At 40.0% G+C, this 16,359-nt stretch overlaps 1 long non-coding RNA gene across 1 annotated transcript in view; it reads left to right on the forward strand.

The window, feature by feature from the left end:
* The window catches only part of LOC135184191 (uncharacterized), a 102,622-nt gene that overhangs the window by 12,313 nt on the left and 73,950 nt on the right, over window positions 1-16,359 (forward strand). The gene's annotated exons all lie outside the window — the stretch shown is intronic.

The following is a 16,359-nucleotide window of genomic DNA, read 5'->3' on the forward strand; positions in this document are numbered from 1 at the left end:
GAACCACAAGACATCCACTGGTTTCTTTGTAGTTGTTTATTCTGCTTAAAAACTTTTCAGGGTCATTGAGGTGATGCTGAAGAAGCTGTTGTAGGTACACATTTTCAACAATCCAAGTAGAGCAAGTGACATAGAAAATCTGACCTGAGCACTTTCACGGATGTATCTTGTTAGCATCCCACCAGTATTAACCTGTTTAATGAACCTCATTGATGACCCTTTTCTGTTCTCATTTGGAATGGGCTTTGGCAGCTTCTGGGTTATAAGCTTGTTCACACTTAATTAAGGGCAATTAAGTAAAAGTGCAAATGTTAAGCATGTTAATCAAAGTACATTTATAAAAGTATGCTCTTCAGCAATGGCAGAGACATTTGTGGGATTGGGTCTTAAAATGTTGCAACAGTCTGCACCTGCCAGACTTGTGACTTGTGAGACAGAATCACAGAACTAACCATGTTGGAAAAAGACCTCTAAGATCATCGAGTCCAACCTATCACCTAACCCTTCTAATTAACTAAACCATGGCACTAAGTGTCTCGTTGAGCCTCCTCTTAAACACCTCCAGGGATGGTGGCTCTACCACTGCCTCCCTGGCCAGCCCATTCCAATGGCCAGTCACTCTTTCCATGAAGAACTTCTTTCTAACATTCAGCCTAAACCTGTCCTGGCACAGTTTGAGACTGGGTCCTCTCGTTCTGTCACTGGGTGCCTGGCAGAAGAGACCAACCCCTGCCTGGATACGACCTCCTTTCAGGTAGTTGTAGACAGCAATGAGTTCTCTTCTGAGCCTCCTCCAATATGAACAGCCCCAGCTCCCTCATCCACTGCTTGTAGGTCTGTGCTCCAGCCCCCTCACCAGCCTTGGTGCCCTTCTCTGGACACATTCAAGCACTTCAACATCTTTCTTTAATTAAGGGCTCAGAACTGGACACAGTACTCAAGGTGTGGCCTAACCAGTGCTGAGTACAGGGACAGAATGACTTCCCTGGTACTGCTGGCCACACTATTCCTGATACAGGCCAGGATGCCATTTGCTTTCTTGGCCACCTGGGCACACTGCTGGTTCATGTCACCTGTTGACCAGTACCCCCAGGTCCCTCTCTGCCTGGCTGCTCTCCATCCACTCTGTCCCTGGCCTGTAGCACTGCATGGGAACAATTCACTGTAACAGTATGGGCAAAAAGTTTTAAAATTTACACAGTTTCCAAACTTTTTGTCCTTCACTTCCTTTGCTGTGTAGATTCGGTCATTCCTTGCACTGTCTTCCCAACCACAATTAACATTCACACCAACCCTCTCTTTTTTTTCTTCCCTACCAACCCAGCGGGGTCCACCCATTCCTTTTAGAAAGACTATGTTGATACTAAAAATAAAATTCACATCTGCTTGAGGCTTTAAGTCTAGGTGAAATAGATCAATGACAGGAAGGCAAGGTCTCTGAATAAGCATGGTACCATCCTGTGCAGTAATTAAAGACAATGAACAAAATACACCTCTCTCACAGCCTTAATGTGAGCAACCACCTCAGAAAACTCTTTGGCACTCTCTGATTGGAATGCAAAGCATAAATCTTTATGCTTTAAATCTTTGTTCATAAATCATAAACCTTACCCATATATCTGGCAGCTGTCTGTGTCAAGGTTAGTTCTGTGGCTTTGGTTGCCTTTCCCTTTCCTAACTGACTCTGAACCTTTAAAGAAAAGAGTAATTCATGTTTTCATTTGTTGTTATCCATGCCTGTCACCTCTTTTTGTAATTCCTCTCCCACAGTGTTATTGTGTGTCTTCTTCTGCTCTTTTGGTGTTCCCTTACGCAAAGCACATGCCCCACTGCAACAGCCCCTACACAGAATGCTCTTTCTGGGAGACACCATCTGATGTGGTCCTCAGGACTGTCAGCCATATTTACAGTGTAGATTTGTTCTTCAATTCTGGTGCAGCTAGGAAACTGCAGTAGTCCTTTCATCTCAGAAAGCCTCTCTCATGGATGGAGTAATGCACTGCAATTGTAAGAGGGAAGTAGCACTGTGTTGTTTGGTATAAATAAATGGATTAACAAAGTTTGATAGCAAATGCAACAGTGGTTAATAAGATTTAATGGCAACGTGTACTTGATTATATATTGAGGACAAGATTGGAAGGGAAGACCCTCCTATTGAGTCATGAGTTTCAGAGAGGGCCTCCTTGCTTTCTGAGCTCCTTCTCCTAGTCCCAGGTTTGGTCAGCCATTTATATCTAAAGGATTATATATCTTTTGTAGCACTTAGCTAGGATATCAAAGTTTGGCATGCTGGCAGTCACCAAAAATCTGTTGCAGCAAGGACTCTTCTCCAGGAGTAACCTTGAGAGGCCTCCCTACTTCAGGCATGTGTGCAGCCTGCTGTAGTGCAGGAGAGCTCAACAGTCCCTGGGCTGCCCACTATGTATGGAGTAAGATCATTGACTTAGTCATATTTACATACCAGCTAGAGAAGGTTTTCTCTTCCAGATTCAGCTTGAGTTGGACATTGGCCAGCACTGTGGTTAGGTGGGCACACTGCTCACCATAGCCCTTGGCTATTGTAGTGCTAGTCTCCCCCAAAGGCAGTTTGAGTTGTGTGCAGCCTTCACAACTAGATGCATCTATTACAACTACCAAGGGGGTCATCATCTGGTTGAAGTTATGGTAATGTTGGAGAGGAGCACAGCACCATAGCCACCACTGTCAGAATTAAGAGATCTAGTAAACAATCAGTGATAGTGTTAAATGCATTGTCATGCTCTGATAGAAGGCTTCTGTGAAACTGTAAAAGTGAAGAAAGAGAAAGAGCATCAAGTGTGATCACATTTCTGAAACCACTCATTGTTAGTAAAAGGGGAGAAAGGAAATGAAAGTGAGAAAAATGTTGTATTCTTTTTCAAGTCTTCATGCAGAGAGCCTGAATTTTAAAAGCCCCAACCTTTTTAGATAAAAAAATGTTGGGTTTTTTTCTTTTGCAAGCCCTGCCCTTCTACAGCAATGCCCAATACATATACAGAAACTGTCCTATCTGCAAGGCCACATGAATACTAGGGCAAACTCCATCGAGTCATCAGGAGTTCATAGAATCATGGAAAGGTTTGGATTGGAAGGAACCTTAGAGATCAAGTTACTTCCAGTTGGTTTCTTTTCATCTGCTATGGGCATTTTAGACTTCTTTTTCTCTCTAATATTCTGCATATTTTAAACTAAAAATAATTTGTATCCTGTAATACTCTTCTGTGATAACTTTGCTTCTGAAAGCTCTTCTTTAAAAATTAGAAGGATGTTCTTATGCTGCAATTTGAGTACCCTTTTCTTAATCCACTTTGCAAATAGATGAAATGGTTTTCTTTCTGAAGAAAAAAATCAAAGGTTTCGACCCACAATTAACCACAGCCAAAAATGGTGACAGTGTCACTAAGCTCAGTTCTCTGTGACAGACTTGGCTCCATTGCTACCATGCCACAGCATGACCTAGAGTGATTTTGAAGAACTTAACCAATCTTGCTGCTAAGTCTCTTAGTAACATGCCAGCCTGCAGCAAGTAAGGAGCTGTTGTGTGGGCTGTTATACTGGTTTAACTTCACTGGTTTTAACAAGCTCTTTGGAGAGGCCTGTAGCGAACATTAGGAGAGGATAACTTCCTTAGCACTGCTGTTGTACTCTGTGAACTGTGTTAAGTCAAACCCTTAATATTCTTAGCAAATTAGTTAGGAATTCCTAGTGTATGTTATGCTCATGTCACAACTTGTGCTCACTAATTTCCTTGTCTAGCCAAGCTCTTAAGATTTAGACTATCTCTGTATGCTTTCTCAAAAAGCTTTATTTAAGCTTTTTGGTTTGCTGCATAATCAGTCTGATTTTTAAGCTTACGACTTTCCTTTTGGCCTAAGCTTTTCTTAGGCTTTCAGTTTGAAGAAAACAATCCTGATGAGCAGCAGATTAGCATTAAACAGCTTTCCTAAAAGAATGGCTGTTAAATCATCACAATTTTGTTGTGATTAGTTCCTGCAAATAGTGAATGTCTCTGGGCTAAGCAATTCTCTTTCCCAGTATGAGAAGTCATTGGCATCCTCTTTTTGATTATGTCAGCCTGAATTATCTTAGTCTGTCCTTAGGTGATGCTGTGATTTTTTTCTTCCAAGTGCACAAAACCATGTGCACAGTGAAGTGACAAAGTCTCCTCTATCAGTTCTGAGTGGAGGAGAGTCACATCCAGGCTTATAAAATGTCCCTCTGTGTTTTGATCTCTTGGGTAAGGCTGGGACTTTCCAAGTTTTCTGGTACTGTAGCTACTGGAACAACTTCTGTTGCCTTCCAGGTAAGGATACTGGATCTGTTCTGGCATCTCTCCAGTGTTGGTACCATATTAAAGGAACAGTTGTTTCATGTGGAAAAAGTTGTGGAGGATTGCTTTTGTATACCTACCTACTCTGCCAGTACTCTTACAGACTTACTTTGGCATTTACTTGTATTGACAAATGGAAAAGGTTGCTCTTTAACCAAATACTTCTGAGTCTCTGCATCTATATTCTGTTTGTGGTTTGGTTTTGTTTTTTTTCCCTTTAATTCTGTCTAAACTATCATAATTACTTCTTTGTATAGGGAAAAGGTACAGTGTCCCAGAACTCATCAGTTTTGGATTGTCTCCAGTGCCTGCCCTACTGTAATTGTGTTGTTAGAGAGGTTTTGTTTGTTGTTTCCTTGGGGTTATTTTGAGAGATTTGGGGTTGTGTGGTTGAGTTTGATTTTTTGTGTTTGTTTTTAATTTTCTGAGGCTACAGGTTATCTGAAAAACCAGCTTTACTTGATTGGTTTCAGGAAGTCTGACTTTCAACCAGCTATTGTAACAGTGTCTGTACTCATGCTCTAGTCATGGTACATTATTTTTTTTCTCAATGGACTTATTTTGACTGTGATGGTGAAATGTGATTCCGTGACCTTTAGTTATGTAAGAAAAATCATCTGCTCTAAGAGAGCTGCTGAAGAAACTGGTGAAGTTCTCCATAGCCTTTATGGGCTGCTTTAACAGGCACAGCAGGGAATTAGAGGGCCTCTAGACATCAGTGAGGCAAGAAATGTATTTATTACTGCTTAGGAGAGAAGATATACTCCAAAACTTTGAATTCTAAGATAACTTTCTGTGAAGAGAGTACTCCTTTGCAGAACATCAGAGTGCCCCTCTGCAAGCACTGATTACTCAGTTTTCCTTAAAACCTACTGGAACGGAGAAACATTCAGCACAGAAAGTAACAGAAGTCGTTTCATTTCTCTATTAGAAAAAGGACCCGTTGGCAACTACACTGTAAAGTATCCTTGCAATAGTCATTTTAATATTAATAAAGGTAGCATACAAGTGCACTTTTTATCTCAATACTGCCAATTAGAGAATGATACTCCTACACAGTCTTCCTGCACTCTGCTTTTTTGCAGTGCTTTCACCTATGCCGTCTGTGATGTTTGTAATTCTTGATGACCTTTTCAGCAGTTTGTTGTTCTCATTCTTCTGTCCATGTGAGAGAGATGGAATTCTCCAAGGAAAGCTACTTGAACATATGGCAAGATGCAATATTACAGCATGTAAACCGGCATTCATTACTGCCTCTCTGTACTGTTGACTTTTATTCTTTTTTCCTAGGGATTTTTTGGCAAAAGGCTTTATTAGTAATAGCAGTTCAAACTAGGGGAAGGAGCCTCACTGCGTGAAAACTGGATTAAAGTGTTCAACTGAGGTGCTGGGCTAGGCTGTGGATGAAGTCTTTAGACATGCAATAAGTTGATTGTGGGCAAAAGTTAATTTTTAACAAAATAAAGTAGACACAGTGAAGATCTTAACCTCCCTATGGAACTCTTTTCTTACCAAGAAACATATTTGAATACTGTGGCAAAAGCATTTGTCGGTCAGTGATTTGCTACTTAGGACTGTTAGGACCAAACTGAATGGAAAAAGAAGAGTCATGAGGTGAGAAGGCTGTTAGAGAGTAAGAGTGTAAATGTCAGGCAGTTTCTCACAAGGAACGAGTGTTACAGTGTAGGCAGGAAAAGCTATGCATATTGCAAATGTAGTAAAAATGTTGTCTTGATGAAATGTGCCACAGGTGTAGTGAAGTGGCTGGAAGCTAGACCCAGCATGGGTTAAATGATGAGAATATTTTTGCAGCTTGTATTTCCTGATGACCTTTTCAACAGCTGCCTGCTTTCATTCTTCTGGCCATATGAGAGAGAGTTAGAATTCTCCCAGGGAGGCTACTTGAATGCCTGCCATATCCATCCATTTGTGTAAATTAAAAGGGTATTGTGTGGACATCATAAAAATCAGAGAAGAGATGGAGGCTACCGAAGTAAGATGGGAAACAAGTGATGTGCTATCAAGTAGTTTTGTTAGAGTGAAAAAGAAGTGCTGGATAATTTATAGATCTGTGGATGACAAAATGGCAAAAGTTCCTAACACTTTACATATGTTGGGAGAATGATGAATTCACAGTGTTCTGATTGGTGGGAAGAATAGTGCTAAATCTCCAAGGTAATGGAAAAACAAAGCAAACTAATGGTTTGGTTTGTTTTTTTTTTTTTGCTTTCATGGAAAGAAAGTAATCTGAAATTTGAATCAAGATGTGAAACTGAAGGAAATGTTGGTGAATTGTAAACAGAAATGTGGAATAAGATGTGAGAGGATTAACCAGAAGCAATGAACTAGCAGCATAGGCAGTTGTTAGGTGAAGGCAGCCTTTAGAGAGAAAAGTGCGTAAGATGGGATGAGGAAGAGACTTAAAAAGGCTGCTGAAAATAGCTAGAGAGGATGTTGCTATTTACAGCTTACAGCTCCTGCAAGGTCAAGAGACATCCACAGATGCTGTTTAGTGAGTTTTAGTCAAGAAAGTATGTATTAGCAGGGATATTTATGTTAACACATCAAGAGTAATTGACGCTTTCGAATTTGGAGCCCATATTTGAGTTATTGAAAGTCAGTGCAACAGGAAAACAACCTCATTGTTTTTTGCATCGCTTTCTCCATTTATTTTGTGTATTTTACCACTCAAAGAAATTTCCAGGCTGACAGTTAAAGATGCAGCTTTGCTGTTTAACCCACACAAGTGGTTCTACAAGTCAGTGGTGATAAAATAGAATACAGCACACTCCTGAGTCATAGAAGCTGTGGGTTACACTGTGAAGCATCTACTAATCAGTGACACTGTATTTGGTGGTGTTGCAGATGTCCTTAGTAAGATTGCCAACAGCTTTGATACTGTACTGTTTGCTTATACCAACAACAGAGAAGCTCCACTGGCAGAGGTGTGGGAAGAGGCTCAGCTGAGTGCTGCAGTGACAAATAATTCACTGCTCATAAAAATACTTGGGTCTCTGCCTAAGTTTACTGCTCAGGAAGCCATCTTCAAGGTTTAATCTTTCAAAGGAAGTCCATTTTCCTTACTACATTCAAAAATAGCACATTTTTTAATCAAGTACTGTGAACAGCATATCAAATGAAGCGGTTGACCCTCAGATCAATGCAGCAGATAATCTAATCCATTTATTATGTTTGAGAGAATAAGTGCTTCTATCAACTTTGATAAAGAACAAAACCACTAATCTCTGAAAAGATCTTCAGCACTTTTCAAATCTTTCATTCCTGTTGGTTCATCAGAGCTGCTGGCACTTCTGTAATACCAAATTCCAAATATTGCAGTGAGTGGGGAGTGTGTGCCTGAGGAAAGCACGCACAAAACCAATTCTTTTATTCTTTGTTTACTTACTCTGTGGAGTTGTCTTAGAGCACCAACTACAATCTGCAAAAACAAGATTGCTTCCCCCTGGACCAAACTTGCATAAATATTTCAGTGGATAGATACATTTTTTTTTAAGTGTTGTGGTAAATAGAAAAGAGGAAAAAGGCAAATCTAAGACAGATTGATTTGTGAACCAATAAATATTACATCATCTTTACACGAGGACATTAGATTATCAAAGTTATGAGAAACACTTCCTAGCTATGCAAAACAACAACTTTCAGGGCCCTAAACAACTTGTAACTTGATTATTGATTTTATTAGGTGGTTGCCTTTTGATAGCCAGCTATCTGGCATTGGCTGTTTGATACTTTATATAGAATCATAGAATTAACCAGGTTGGAAGAGCCCTCCAAGATCATCCAGTCCAACTTATCACCCAGCCCTAGCCAGTCAACTAGACCATGGCACTAAGTGCCTCATCCAGTCTTTTCTTGAACACCTCCAGGGACAGCAACTCTACCACTTCCCTGGGCAGCCCATTCCAATGGCAAATAATTCTCTCTGTGAAGAACTTCCTCCTAACATCCAGCCTAGATCTCCTCCAGCACAATTTCAGACTGTGTCTCCTCGTTCTGTTGCTGGGTGCCTGGGAGAAGAGACCAACCCCCACCTGGCTACAGCATCCCTTGAGGTAGTTGTAGACAGCAATATCTTGATTTTCTATTATATCCTCTTTATCTCTGTCATAATCATCCCTAAGTTGGGGTTGTCAGGAACTGGCATGGGATGCCCTGGCAGATGGTTGAATCGCCATCTCTGGACGTGTCTAAAAGCCATGTGGATATGGTGCTTGGGGACATGGTGTAGTGACAGACTTGGTGGAGTGGGCAAATTGGCTGGACTTGATGATCTCTGAGGTCCTTTCTAGCCAGGATGATTCTATGATAAGTAATTATTTAACTTAGAGAGATTCTGCACTAAGCATTGTAATGTCCTGTGATTTCTTTGCCCATCTGAGCTGTCATATGGTGCTCTTTCCAAAGCCACATTTGTAAAGCACAGCTTTGGAACTGTTTAATTTTCTGGGGAAGAGTTTATTATTAAACACTAGACTGTCATCAAAACAATTCAATATGCATGACCTACATCTATTTGTGGTTAAATAGTAAGGTCTGGAGGTTAATAAAAAGAACTGCAGCAAGCTGCTCACAAGATAATTCAAGAAACTTAGAAAGGATCACAGAACTGCAGCCACTTTCCCATTAGGATTAAGATAGAAAGGAAATTTAAAAGGGAAGGGATACTTGTGTATTACTCCATCCTTAGCAGTATTGAGAGAGATTCCATTGTTTCAAAGGTTAGACAGGAGAAAGAGGAACTCTGTGCAGTTGCTAAAAAGCTATTTTCCTCCCCCTAACTTTAGCAGAATGGCTTTTTTCTTACCACTTTGTTTTTTTTTCTAACAGTCCCTAGTGTTGTAAGTGTGAATTGCTGGAATGGGAAGGAGAAGAGACCTAAATCAGCTTCCAGTTCAGCATTTAAGCAAGCGCAGTCACTTCTCAAGTGCTGCTGAGTGTCACAGCAAGACAGGGAAGGGAAGTGGCACTAAACGACTCCTGAAAAGTCAGTAGGCTTATTAAGTCTTACTTAAAAAGTTGATTGGGGAGCTAATTTAGAGCTCCCCTGTTCTGCCTTTTAAGTATGATGAAAACCCTTAAAAGACTCTCGCTGGTGCTGACAGATTCAGAGTGGCATTGAGTGTAGATGTGAAGTGGGAATAGGGAAACACGAAGTTAGAAGAGTTGGTTCATGCCTGTGCATTTTTCCTAAAGGAAAACTGGAGATGAAGGATATTTTGCTATCTGCTGCTGTCATTAATTTCCTTACTGTACAGTGGGCCAGGGTCCTGATGTTAGAAGCCTCTTTTCATCCATTTTGTCAGTGTATAGAAGCCTTATGTGGATTTAACTGTTACACATGCACATTCTGTTTTCCTAAGCATGCATTGTGGGGTAAATAACAAACTCTGAGCGCACATGATTTTTGTTGGTGATAATGTTATTCCCTTATTGTTCATGTGGCTACTGCGATATCCTGTGAAGACCCAAACAAGCAATGAAAAGATGGTGTTGGAAGCTGTGCTTCATGCTCTAAATTGCTCCTAAGCTGAGCCTTTAAAGCAGAATGCCATTTCATAGCAAACTGCCTGCCCTTTTTAATGGAAATGTCAGTCCTTTAGAAAGTTCTTGTTTAGAGGAACCATGTGATAGACAATACTCCTAATGAAGATCTTCTTCCTTTGTCTCTGCACTTGCCCTCTCTTTTATTTCATTGAATAGAGATACCAGCCAGGACTCTTCAATTATGGAAAAAGCTTTTAATTTTAACAACTGTTTTGTAGACATCCTTGCTAATGCATTTTGTCCGCCTTTGTTTTCCAGCCTCCCATTCCTATTGTCATTTAAAATGACAGCAGACAGAGCGTTTTCATTAGGATGAGACAGTACAGTTCAGGCTATGTTTGGAAGAAAGAACAAAAGCTCAACTGTTTAATTTAAAGCTCACTCAGGTGCATATTCAACAAGATATTACTGTCTTATAGCCAATTGTGTGCCAATTGTGTCTTATGTGCCAATTGGAAATATTTTGAGAGAATGTGAATTTTTAACGTATGTCACCATTAATAGAACCCCCAAAGCATCTAAAAGTATTTCATCATCCGTGAAGCATCTACTTTTGCTTTTGTCCTCTCCCAGTTAAGAGTTAAAATACATTACTAGTTAAAACTTCAGGAAAAGAAGATTTAAGATTAAATCAAAGTGTGTTTCAGCCGCCAAGTGGAGCAAACTGAACAGTGCATGTACAGATAGTTGTGTTACCCTTTGACTTCTGAAACACACAGGTACTGTGCATCCTATTGTTTTTTCCCATCAGTATGCCAACGGGAGTGTTGATATGGAAGCTGACTCTGCTATATTTCATTTATGCTAATATTTCATTTATGCTAAACATTCACTTTTGGGCCTTGGAACGATGGCAGGGATTTTACCCACACACTGTCACAGAGTTTCCTCTGTTTGTGAGTTCAGATTTCTAAGATCAATTGTATCTAATCTGGAGATTTGTAATATTCTTGTAGTTTCTTCCTCCCATGTACCACACTTCTTGCATCAGAAAGTTCTGGGATCTCTTTCAGGATACTGAAAGAATTGTCTTGGCTGCTGCCATAAATGGATAAGATAATCAGTCTTTGGACTCTCCCACTGCAAGTTTAAATGCATACCTTCCATCTATCAAAGAATGTAAAGTGTTTGTACACATGCCTGTGTTTAGCCAGTAACATCTCTGGTTACTGCTAAAACAGGGAAAACATAGTAGGGTATTTCCAAGTCTGATTGAAATCACTATTCTCTGTTATTAAACAATGTGTTAGCTGTCCAAAAGCTTACTTAGATATTATTCCTATCTCTGTCTTGCTGAGATGAAAAAAAAAAACACCATTAAATTGTCTGTCCATGAGATTCAGTGCTATGTAACACTGCATATACTTCCATGGGCAAATACATATAGAAATGTTTAACTAAATGTTTTAAACTGAAGATAAGGCATAAATCAAGTGTGGCACTATGCCTGAATATCTTAGTCTTTCATTCAAAAATGCAAACTATTTTAACTATGTATAGATAGTAAATGAGGTATTTAATCTCTGGGGTGCCAGTAGGGGAAATAGTAGATGGACCCCTCATCTCAAAACACAGATCCTTCACAAATAAGCATACTATTAACATTGCCACTGTGTTACCAGAGTCTTTCAGCGTTCCAAATTGCATGTTGAATGCACTTTCTGCATGTCATTCCTGTTCTAATCTTATTATTATAATCAGGAAGTGGAATTGACTTAATTGCTCCAGTTAGACCTTACTCTAAATGTGCAATATTACTGAACCTGCCGTAAAAGAGAGGCAAACAAATTTTATTATTAATGATAGGCTGAAATAGATAAAAGAAGCATTATTCTTGCTGTATTTCTAGTTAAATGCTCAGAAAACTATGCTAGATATGCAAGACAATCCTCTAACGTTGAAAGAGTGGCTTCCAGCTGAGGCCAGTTTAGCATACACTTAACACCTGCTGGCTTACCCAGGGGGAGGCTCCCTTTTGGCTTCTCAGGCAGAGTTGCTGCCAGGGCACCACGTGAATCCCATTTTGAGTGTCAGATGCAGTAGTGCGTAGGACAAACACACAGCATGACACCCTGCCAGATGAGGACTCTACTAATTGGTCAGTCTCCCCTAGTTTCTGACCACCCGTTGACAGACACAATAACAACATCCCAAAAGGAGGAGTGGTTGTGCCAGGATGAAACAAACTCTGATGGCTTACCCCAGTGATTTTCTGGCATTGTGTTTCATGTTTGTGCAAAATAATAATGATTTGTGGGCCTGAGCCTATAAAGAGCTGTTTGAGCACTCTGTGTTGCTGATAATTCTATCCTGAATCCAGGTTCTGGCGTCCATCTGAAATAAGTTAGTCCTTCTGTGTTGCTTCCTTTCCAAAAGCAGCATTGTGTTTTGTTATCTGGCATAATTTAAGAACACTTACTGTGTTACAAATGCCTGGCAGACCATGGCAATATATGATAGAAGTGTGTTAGATGAAATGTACAGGATGTTTCTTCCCACAAAACTTCAGAATGGTATTTTCTCCAATGCCTGGCTCGTCTCAGTGTCCCTCAACTCAAGTTTGGTCACTGTGCAAACAAACAAAAACCCAGCATCAGAAAACAACAGAATGGAAAGGTGAGGATCAACTAGACAGAGGCGGAAATGAGTGCAAGAGCACTTACGTGAGAGATCAAGCATGGCAGGATGGTGATGCCAATCAAGAAAACACAGATGTGTAGGGTTAAAGGGACCTAGATATGAGGGAACTTAGAGGAGGGCAGGAAGAGAACTGGAGACTCAAAGTCAAAGAGAGTAAAGAGTAACTGGAGAATTTAACTCTAGATTATCCTAAAATAACAGTAAGGGTGGATTAGTCAGCAAAAATATTTCTCCCCTGTGAACTTTTTCATCTAAGTGATGTCTGTGGTTCCTGGCCTGTACCTGTGTGACAGAGTAAGGTTTGGAGACAGCCTGAGCCCAGGCCTGCAATTGGAGTGGCTCAGCAAAAGAGCGCCAAGGAAGAGTGTAGATTGCATAAAGAATTCCCCTCTGAGACTGTTTTCGTCCTTTTACATCCTGATATCCTACTGTTGCCTTCTACGCTGGAATGCAGCTGTGGGAATTATCTGACAACATCAGATCATCTAAAGCTAAAAATAAGTGAGATAAATAAAGGAATTGAAAATGCCCACGTGAAACCAAAACCATTTGCAAGTAAAATACTTTATTATATTTCCTGGTCTGTACAGTGGTGGGCACTGACACTTTACTGCAGAGATAGAAACTGGGAAATCCAAGCAGATTCTGTTCTCTGGTCACCTGAGTATACAAAATACATATTCAGTTGCATGTATATAGGAACCAAGAAGCTTGCAAACAGTGGATTTTTCTTACTCATTTGAACTTGAGGGCAGACAGCAGTGAGAAATGACAGCAGAGCAATCATCTTTCTGGAGGGGCAATTTTCAAAGCGAGTAAACAAGGTGGCAGCAAATCTTGTATTAAACCTTTTTCAGCCTTTGTTGCAGATCCCTAGAGCATTAGCAAAATATTGGCCTGGTTACCACAAGATAGGATGAGAATCCTTTAATATATATAATGAGAATGAAGCAGCAAAGGCAAGAAATGTTTAATATTCAGGGTATTCACCAAAAGCTGTTTTATCACTGAACATCTGTTGCACAAGTAAAGTGACTGTGTGCGAGCACTTAGCATGAGGGTACAGTTGCTTGTTTCTGAGGTGGATTGGAATCATATGGGTAACTGACTCTCAGCTCAGTGCTGAGCTGTTTTGAATGTCCTCTGGTGGGTAGCCAAAGGAAATTTTCTTGTTGAAATGACAGGAATTCTTTGACATAACACGTTCTGTTAGAGCATATGTTGAAATGTCTATATCATTTCAATGATGAGCTTCCTTTCTGGCACCAATCAATGTATGTTCATGGTAATCACAAGCAATATCTTTTCAACAGCTATCTACAATAAGTGATCCTAATCCACTTTGCAATCATTTTCAAAGCCTCTTCATTTCCACTGAAAGGATTGTTTTGTTTAGAAGAATTCTAACTAATGTGCAAAATTGCCCTTAGTTAAATCCATTGTAGGAGTTGAAAAGGAATACAAGTATAAACCTTCACAGCTGGAGTACAGATAGCTACTGTGGATGTGGCTTACACTCCTCATTTTTCACATGCAGCATATGCTTGGAGAGTGATGAACAGATGCAGCTTGTTTAATGGGGCAAATCACATGCATTTTATCTTCATGAGTCCACATTTGGAGAGTTCACTCCCTCTTTACCTGTGCTTAATATGACTCCAGATACACACAAATAAGCTGTGGCAGAATATTGACATAGCTTAGTTTAAGCTAGAAAAACCCAGCTACATGGCCTTCCTGTTTCCTTCATTAAAGTAGGCAATATGTGGTGTACAGGTGGCAGCAAAAATGTAGCCTTTAGTGTTTTGACTGGGCTCAGACTGCTGATGCAGAGGGAGAGCTTGGCATCTGAAAGTGCTCCCTGTGGTTATCAAATAGGGCTGAAGGCCATGGCTTTACCTGCTGATCTGGTCCCATGCCAAACCCTGTCTGGCACCAGTGGAAGTACTTTTCCATGCTTCTTCCTCTGTTGGCTCTCTGGCTTCATTGCTGGGGGAAGATAAAGGCAATCCTGTCACACTACTTGCAGAATTTTACCAGTCTAGAGATGGAACAAGCAGCTGTGCTGGACATGACTTCTGCTGTTTTCAGCATCCCGCATGTGAAATACTCTCCATACATGCTGACAGGTGCCCACTGTCACTGAAGTGCTGGCCTCATTTTTGTTTTGTTCTTTTTGAGTGCTGGAAAACAAGCAGATATCTTTGTTTAATGTTGCTGTTCTTCCTGCAGTCTAGACACCATGTAGTGTTTCTGTTGGTGGAAACCCAGAGTATCAGCCCTTTCCTAGCCCTGTTTGGGATGTAGAGCAGCCATGCAAGTCCATATTTTAAGTTTAAATGCTAACTGGGATTAACATCAAAAATTATTTATATGAGACACTGTAGGGCACGGTCACTGTCCCCTTCCTGTGGGGTCAGGGTCTGATTTTACTGGTGCTTCCCTAGGTTCTTTTTAATTGTGGCTGAGAACTGAAGCTGATCACAGCTGCCTCCTCCTAAATCATCATCTATACTTTCATACAGGGAGTAATGGATATGGATACATACTGAAAGCCACAGGTGAGTGATGCTGAGTCCTAGGGAATTTTAGAAATACAGATAATCAGAGTAATTTGTAGCAAATTATTGGTCATCTTAGTCACCTTTTTCAGAAGCATTTTGTTTCTAGGTTTGGGGGGATTTTTTTGGTCTTGATTAGGAGCTGGTAACAGTAGAATACTTGAATGCAAAAATATTTTCTTGGCAGAAGCCCAAACATACATCTCTAAAAAGTTATATTTTCTCTCTCTCATTTTGTCTTCTTTGCCTCCCCTGTTATTGATGCACATAATAAAACACTAGAAAAAAAGACAAATCCACCCAAAAGGTCAAAATCAATGATCCTTTTACAGATGGCACCTTTGGGAATCCTGGGTACTTTACCATCAGCTTGTGTTTGAGACTGTTACTTGAATACTTGTTTTTTGATGACAAAAATCAATGACTTCTTTAAAGAAGACACCCTTGGGGCTAGAGGGATGCAGACTTTGAAATGTTTACTAGTCTGTGCCTGTCTCTGAAAGACTAATAAACATATTTATAAGTTTATGAGCTTCTATTTAATTTTATGGGTTGGAAATGGTGTATGGTTTTGACAAGAATATTTAAGCTAATGTACCCATATGAGACACATTCCATATCACTTTGCAAATTTGCATAGAAGTTCTGATCCAAAACTGATTGAAATCAACAGATATATTTACATTGGATTTAAATTTATCCCTGTGAAGAAGCCACTGAAGTTATTGGAGTCATTTTGTTAATGAATTTGATCCATTGGCCAAATACTAAATCAATTCTCAAAACAGAGATAGAAAACCCACTTGCATGAAGATTAGGAATCTACTTCTCCCAGTAAAGATGATGTCCTTTAAGCACATATTTGTATGTAAGAATATTGTTACTCTGAGCTGCAGAAGGCATTTGCTTCTTCAAAAAAGCAGGCAATTTTTAAGCCTTATTTCTTTGCTGCTAATTTGTCATTATGTTTATTTATGGCACCATAATGTACTTTGACAGTAGGACAGATATTCCTTGGTTTCCCTAAATGAATGGGGTTATAACAGGCTCTTGTAATTTAACAGGACGCTTGATTTGGGACATCCTATAAGTGGTGATGTTGAGGTTTTGATGCTGGAGTCTGGACCATCAGTTTTCTCACCAGCTGCACAGATACAGGCTTTGCCAGGATTGCCTCTTCTTCTTTTTTGATTCTAAGACAGAGATTTAGAGTTTTCAGTCTTGTGTTTTGCAAGATGGTTTCCA

This window comes from Pogoniulus pusillus, chromosome 20, assembly GCF_015220805.1.
Source record: "Pogoniulus pusillus isolate bPogPus1 chromosome 20, bPogPus1.pri, whole genome shotgun sequence".
Taxonomy (NCBI): domain Eukaryota; kingdom Metazoa; phylum Chordata; class Aves; order Piciformes; family Lybiidae; genus Pogoniulus; species Pogoniulus pusillus.